Below are 8,539 nucleotides of genomic sequence, written 5' to 3'. Positions count from 1 at the left end.
AAAAAGACTTGGCTGCTACATTACACAGTCCACACATGTGATGAATATATTATAAAAGTAAATAAATCACAAAGACTGTAATCTCCCGTGGCATCTTTTATTCAGAATTGCCTCATCATGAATTTTCATTTATATACAGTATATGAGGCCATTTTTTCATCTGTTATAATGTTGTTTGCTCATCAAAACATACAGTACCTGGACTTACGTTTTTGTTTCATTCACACAAATCCTGCATATTTAAGCTGAGCTCAATTCTCAAATTGAAAACTGCTCTCATGTGGTGATACATGAAGTGCTCCACTGTGTTTTTAAACTCCATACACCTTCAAATAAAAAACAGAACAATATGAAAACAGAGTAGAACAATAATATAATATGCGGATGATTGTAAGCTTGCAAATTGAAAACCAACATGCCAACATGGGCCAATTGTTGAGTCATATCTGCACCTAAATGTATCCAAAACATGGTTAGAGTTAGGGGTCATGGTTTGGAAACATTTCTGCTAAAAACAAGAACTCCCTGAATCAGTTGGTTAAAAGGGTGAGTGAGGTGATTGTCCATCCTCAGAGCCGCCTGGACTCTCTGTACTTGAGACAGTTACAGAGGATGTCCCAAAGTATTTTAAAAGACGGGCAACACCCACTAAACTCAGAGTTTCTTTCCCTCTGGTCAGAGGCTTTTAGTTCCAAGATCTAGAACAAATTGTTTTAAATTGAGCTTTGTTCTGGCTGCTATCATACTTATGAATAAGTGATAATCTATTTATCTAAAGATTGTGTGTTTTTAATATATTTAATATTTATTGTGCTTTTAGCCAAGCGTGATGGATGAATTTAACTGTTGTTAATTGTTTATGGAACAACCATCCTGCACTGGAGCACTGTAACACTTTATTTTGTGACTCTGTTTTTACATGTGGGACCTGCCTCTCAAATCTGCAAAACAAATTTACCTAAGGCTACGAATAAAGCAACCTAACCTAAAAAATACCTCAAGTACTTTGTAGTAGATTGTATTGTGACAGTGCTCTGAAGGGGGACTTAGCATGCAAATACGTATGTTTCAACATGTGGCCCTTGAATATATTTTCCAGTCATACTGTGTTCAACATGAGGCTGATAAAGCGCTTAGAGCAGAGTTTCCCTTGTGCAGAGACAAGCTGTGTCAGTGAGTACAAAGTTCATGTTCAGACCTCATGATCCAGTCACGCTGCACACAACACCAACGCAACACACGCTGCAAATCAACACTGCCAACTCTCACGGTCCTGTGCCATGCTCATATCTCACACTGAACACAAAAAAAAAAAGATACACACACGCACACATTGAAGGCACAGGCACGGTAATAGGAGGATAAAGCTCTCTCACACACATAATATGCTGTTTTATTAACTTTTATTTGATTTCTTCTTAGTCTAAAAGATCTACCCCCCCTCTCTTCCTCTCTCTCTCTGCTCTGCTCATGTGGTTTTGCTCACAGGGTCGGCTTTCCTCTCTCGCCTCGCGACACGTGCGTCTTTTTAAATAAAATCTAACTTATGAAATGTACAGAGCGTTTCTGAATAAAACAACTGATCTAATTAATGGCACCAATGTCGCATGTGTCTCCATGGAGTGTGTCATTGTGCGCTTGTATCCCTCACTGTATATAATGAATCAATAGTCTGTGAACTGTCTTTAAAGGCATTTCTCTGCAATTATCGACATGAAAACAAACAAACAAACTACAGTCACACAGTCTCTACATGTGTGAGATTGCTCATGCATTCCCACCCCCACCTAATGATTTGAACAATTACACAGTATAGATTCACAGGACTGAGCAGTTCATTAAATAAAACAAAAACAGGCATGTGGATTTGACTACAGTGTATTTCAGCATAATCAGGTTCAGGTTCTATCATTGCATTTGGCTGCTGTTGGCAAAGTCACAGTTCGTCATCTGGACTAAACTGCAGAAGTGAAAGGAAGAGGGGGGCCCAGGTTCCATTAACTTCCTCTGTAGGGACTCTTTAGTCAATCAGCTTCACAAAATGTTTAAATGCACCAAATTCAGGAAATACTGTGTATCTTTAATAAACTATTCTGCTGGAGACTACAATGACTTTTCACAGTACAACATCAAATTGTACACTGCTGTTACATCTTGCAGAACTTGGTGGCAAATAATATGCATTCCTGCTGAGAAGCCCATGCAAAGTGTACAGATCCATTCACAGTTACTACAGTATACAGCCCTGAACACAGTTACTACAGTATACAGGCCTGAACACAGTTACTACAGTATACAGCCCTGAACACAGTTACTACAGTATACAGCCCTGAACACAGTTACTACAGTATACAGGCCTGAACACAGTTACTACAGTATACAGATCTAAGCACAATAAATGTACATACTTAACTGGGCTTGAGTTACGCCGAAATTTCACTTCAAACTTTGGTGAAAAGTGGGCAGTCCTGTACAAATGATCTCAATGTTCACATGCGTGTTTTTGAGCAATTAAAACACCTGTAATTGCAAAATAGACACATGTAAAGCCTTAAAGTGGAAGGTTCCAGGCAAATATATACTTATCTCCATGGAAACAAGCAGGTGATATAGATCAAAAAAGTTACATGCATGTTCAAAACTGAAAAATGCAAAAAAAAAAAAAAAAAAAAAAAAGCAAAAAAGCAGTGGACATAAATAAGTAGCTTATTTGTTTTCTGACTGCAAATACTCAAGTTTCTATTATATGACAGCTACAGTAAGATGGTGAATACAAGATAATTTTACACACCGTATATTGTAGTTTCCTGCCTCACCTCTCATATCAGATCCATTATGCAAATTTAGAAAGTGTTCTGCTTGCTTGACATCTCAGTAAAAGGCCCTCTGTGATATTACATAAAGGCACAGTCCATTCAGAATCCCTTATCGTATCAAACAGTCATGTATGCATATGTTCCATCACCACAGAGAACATCAGAAGCAAGCATGGCAACACTGTGTTCTTACCGCACAACGACAGGTCGAATTTAAACCCCAACTTTCATCATTTCAGTTCTACCTCAAAAGATCAAAAATTAAGCTTCCCCTCTTTTTATTTAAATGAAAATCAGCTGACTAATATAACAAAAACAAAATACTTGGGCCATATTATTAGAAATGACTCATATGATGATGATGGCATCCAGCGTCAGTGTTGCAAATTGTATTCACAAGGGAATATGCTGGCAGGCAAATTCCATACGTGTACAAATGATGTCAAAACGACTCTTTTTAGACTACGTTTACACTGAAACGAATAAGTGTATCACCGTATCAGAAACAATCTGCGTCCAGACAAGTCATTTCTGTGTCTGCAATCCTTCCCTATCCACACAGTTTTGAGCATATTTGTTTATGTTTTACAGAAACAAAACTTAAAACCACATGGTTAATTTGCATAAACTGAGCACTCAAAAAAACCCAGCCTGCTCTTATGCGCTGATGTGGTTCAGAATGTTCTTTCTGTGACAGAGGGGTATTCTGTTCTGTGCTTTTATCGCACTGGAGATGGTTCATGTTAAACTTGTCACAGATTATACATCTGCAGGTCGTACACACAGACTGTATATATGAATGGACATATATTCTAGCCTTTTAGCTTTTGGCGGTGAATTACTTTGCGGCGCACAGACCTACATCAGCGTATCAGCATTTTCAGGCGTCCACACAGTGCAGGATCAGATTCGTACTCGGATGATTTCGTGGGAGCTGGCGGCGCCAGATCGTTTCGTCTCTGGAGCCATTTTCAATCAGACAACACTACATCCACAACAAAAACAACTTGAATACATACTAGTGTGGATGGGGCCTTAGATCATACTGTACTCCACTGTATACAGCTCACCTATGGTATAATTACAGCAAAGCAAAGCTAAATAAGATTAAGGTGGCATATAATGATGCTCTCAAAATACTGCTGAAGACTCCAGTGCTAGTGTTTTGTTTGTGACAGCAAATATTCCCACGTTCCAGGCTCTAATGAGGTAGCCAGGCTGGCACCACCTAGTGCCTTCACTCAATTTCATTTCTCTCCAGCGACTAGGTCAAGAATCGAAATACACTAGACGGTTTGCAAAAACCCCGGAAGTACAACTTCGGGCACCAGCCAATCAGCGAAGAGGCATAGGTTCTGTGTTGGCAACGATTCCCGAGATCGAGGATTTAAAGCTGGCATAAAGAGAATGTTTGGTGAATTTTATCAAGAGGAAAAACGTTATTGCATGTGGGATTTGGGAAAAGCTTAATATACCATTTAGCCCCATTAGTGGCGTATTACACACGTCATGACCAAATAGCAGCAATTGGTTAAATGGCATTAACTCTTTAAAAACATGCCCGGAGTTGTGTTTTCTTTCATTCTTGCATGTCTGAATAATCCTTTATTATTTGTCTGTTTACATCTCCAAAGCTGAAAATACCCTGTTTTGCCTTGTGATGTCATGAAGTCACAGATTTCAAGTTACCCTTTACTTTTTATTCAGTAAAAATTGGCAATTCCAGGACTGAAATTATCCAAATGATTAAAGTGAAGGTGTATGGAGTTTAAAAAGGTGCACATTATAACACATAGTTCAGAAAATAGCATAATAGCAGCTTAATACTATGTGAAAAAAGCATAATAAGTCTTTAACAACCACAATGAAGTAAGTATGTGTGGTAATTTTGATTTTAGTTTTAGTCCTTCCTGCAACCCACTACAGTGTGACGGGAAAAAGCTGGTGGTTTTGATATGTTTTCGCCAATGACACACAAAAACAGAAAATTGGGTCAGGACAGGAATGCAACCGGCAACCCTCCCTCACACTCCTTTATCGGGCTTTCTCTCCTTTCTGTTTTTCTTTATTTTAAGATGAATTCATTGAAGCCGTTACAGATGTACCTCCATTTGGCTGGCTCTTTTCTGGACTTGGGTGTCTCTGGCTTAAGAACTGAAAAACACATCACAGCGTGTTTATCTTAAGACACACACAGCACTGCCAGATTTCATTCAAATTAAACCAAAGGCACGAGCAACGACAGGCCTCCTCCCACTCGCAAGTTTACTCAAAGTGAGACAAAGTGGATTTTACTTTTGACTGACTTTTTTGCACAGAAAGCTGCTCATTTGCATTCTATAATAATAAGACTAACACTTAAAGATGCACAAACATTTCTAGTGGAGGGTTACAGCACTACGCCAAATTACAATTCAGATCTGTGGAGAGTCGCTCTATGTACAGACCAACAGAAACACACGTAATGAACAAATGCTGGGTGGATATGTTTAATGTTTTATGTTATATGCCATGGAACATTCCAGGTAAAGTAATAACATCTCCATGGAGACAAGCAGGTAGCAGACTCTCCACCGAAAAAGTTGTGCAGGGCATCTTTAAGTTTAAGGGCTGCATATTAATAGCGAACTAATAATAGGTATACTACATAATAAGCAGATAATTCAATAGTTTTTAGTGTATAGAAATAGTGTATTAAGGGTACTCGACATGATTTTAAATGTCTTAAAAACGTGAAAAACAAAAGTACTTCAGTTTGTAGTAATAATGTTAAAATGCAGGTTTGTTGTGGCCACAGTTATTCACCACAATGAGTTTATACGCTCTTTTCAAAGCTCTCAGGGGCCAGAGTGAAGTTTTGCATTGATGGTAAAAGTAACAGCAACTAGCATGTGAATATGCACATGGAAAAATTTTGACACAGGGCCTTAAAGTATTACTTATAGTCTCCCATAAGTTAAATGGTTCAGTCCTTGTTCAAATGGGAAACAGCCGTTAACCGTTTTTTTCCCCATTAAAACACAAAACATGATCCTTTTTTCATTTTGGCTTTGGAGACAAATATTGAAGAAAATTATTGTTTTTTTGTTTTCTTATTTTTGGTTTTATTTTGAGAAATAAATGAACGAATGATACACAGATATTCCATAGTATGACTTTAAACATTTCCATCTAGCATTTATTCATTATGTCTGTTTCTGTTGCTCAAAAATAGAATCATTACTTCTGTGAATAGGGGCGCCTCTCCACAGATCTGAATTGTAAGTGCAGCATAGTGCTGTAACTGGCTTGTTTGGTTAATCTTCACTGTGGAACATTCTAGACCAAACATGTTAAACTCCAATAATTATATTGTAATAATTATAATTAATAAATATTACATGATATTATATTATATTATATAATGATATTATATATGATTATTATTATATCGTGGGGCAAATTTGACCCACGATATAATTATACTGAGCCCGCGAGATCATATCAAATATGTATTAGAGCTGCCCACTGGCTACAGATAGACTATAGACACATTATTTATTTAAAATTGTGTTATTAGTTTATATTATGCTTGTTCTGGATTAAATGTTTAAGCAAAACTATTATTAAACATTTATTTTAATAAGAAAAGGTTTAACATTGCATATCACGAAAGAAGAGAAAACATGCAAATATTTATTGAAAAAATTCAACAATATTTAGTTTGGTCCATCACTTTGTTCTAGTTTTTAATTTTGGCCTCTGTTTTCAAACATTAAGTGTATTATACTGGCATAGTTAATAGATATTTTTTAAATCATGATTTATTTTACATTTTTAATCAGAATGACAATCTTAACATGATATTTTGAAACTAGTAAAAATGTGTGAAAATATAAGTGTCAATGCTTTGGCTGATGTAAGTTTCACTCAGCTGTAAAACTGCCCACAGAAATGAAGACTCGCAGTTTGAACAGTCACACTGCAAGCTTCTCGTTTTTAATGCAGCTATTTTTACATCCTGTTTTAGATGGTGACCAAAACAACATTTTTATTTATTAATTATATTCCTTTATATGCCCACCTGTAATTATTACTATTTGTAGTAGTAGTACTAGTAGAAGTAGAAACATAATGTCAAGTGTTTGAGGCTAAGGCGAAGTACTTCAACATCATGATTTTGTTGTAACACCTGTTGAGCAAAAACTGAATTTGTAGAAGTTGGTAAAAGGTGGAAAACATCGGTTAAAAATCATGTCTGGTGCTTCTTCAAATTATCAAATTTTGTGTTTGATTTTTGACAGATACTAACGATTGTAGATGCCTAAGAGCTGTGAATTTCAAGATGCTCTGACCCGTTAATCTACAATTCACAATCAAACTCAACTCTGTGCTTTAGTGCCACGCAAAATGGTCAACTTCTGCCAGTTGATAAAACAGTCTGAGGTTTTGACTTCCCCAATGTACAGATCAGCATTACCTGTTCCTTATGGACAAAAAGACAGTATAAACAAATTATCACATTTATTTACAAGAATATGTTTTACATTTGCAGGAGCGATACGAAAAGTCCCTCTAACTATACTCTGGCTCCTCTTTCTTCTTCCAAAATCCATCAAAAGAGAAGTAATACAGCAGCGGATCAAAGCAGCAGTTAACACTTGCCAGACATATCAGTGGTGTAATGAACTCTCTGGAGGTTTCAAACATAATTACCATCGAAACTGGCAAGAAAAATATTGTAAACATCACCAAATTCATTGCAAAAATCAGCATCACATTGACTTTGTTTTCCACTTTGGCTGAGACGCTAACACGCTTTCTGATTTTGAAAGATACCATCAAAGTAGATACGATGTTGACCAGTAGTAAAGTCAGGATTAAAACAGTCTGAAAGTAGCGCATTGGCGATAAGGACTGTGGACTCTTGTCATGATAATCAAAACACGTGGATTCATTAGCTTTTCTTAAGTTGTTTAGCAATTTTCGTACTTTCAGGGATGTTGACAGTTACCACAACGAACCAGACCACGACAGCAGCTTTCACCGCGTTCGAAGCAGTTCTTATATGCCGAGATCTTAAAGGGTACACCACAGCCAAGAGTCTATCCACGCTTATAAACGTGACAAAAATCGAACTTGACCGAATATTGTTTCGGAAAAACATGGTGACAAAGTTGCACCACATGACTCCCAGCGGCCAAGTCCCCGTGCTGTAGAAGTACACTCTCCATGGTAACGAAATGGCAAGGAACAAATCCGAAATGGCAAGGTTGACCATGAAAACGGCGCTCGGAGATTTGTGGCTGTGTTGTCGCAGTAGGATCCATAGTGCGATAGCGTTTAGGGGGAAGCCAACTACGAGCACGGTCCCAAAAACAAAAGCATATGTTGTATTTTTATGTTCTAGTTCCCCGTGTGTGGTTAAGTTGCTCATTCTTACAAATGTTATGAATTGGAGAAGTTGCGCTGGTGAAATGGAGCAGACATGACCACAAAAGCTCCACCCACACGTAAATCTGACAACAAAAGTAGACAGGAAGGAACTTGCATTTTTGTATATATATGCACACACACACACACACACACACACACACACACACACACACACACACACACATATATATATATATATATATATATATATATATATATATATATATATATATATATATATATATATATATATATATATATATATAATTTGAGAGTTATGATCATGACAGCCACCTGGAATTTATTAA

At 37.1% G+C, this 8,539-nt stretch overlaps 1 pseudogene; it reads right to left on the bottom strand.

The window, feature by feature from the left end:
- Window positions 1–7,304: 7,304 nt before the first annotated feature.
- LOC110153596 (lysophosphatidic acid receptor 6-like) lies at window positions 7,305–8,285 on the bottom strand (annotated as a pseudogene).
- Between the last annotated feature and the right edge of the window lie 254 nt (window positions 8,286–8,539).

Source organism: Boleophthalmus pectinirostris, unplaced genomic scaffold, assembly GCF_026225935.1.
Source record: "Boleophthalmus pectinirostris isolate CB_2022bp ecotype Guang Dong unplaced genomic scaffold, ASM2622593v1 HiC_scaffold_9, whole genome shotgun sequence".
Lineage (NCBI taxonomy): Eukaryota > Metazoa > Chordata > Actinopteri > Gobiiformes > Gobiidae > Boleophthalmus > Boleophthalmus pectinirostris.
Note: the sequence above shows the minus strand (reverse complement) of the source record. Positions and strands in the feature narration are given on the sequence as shown.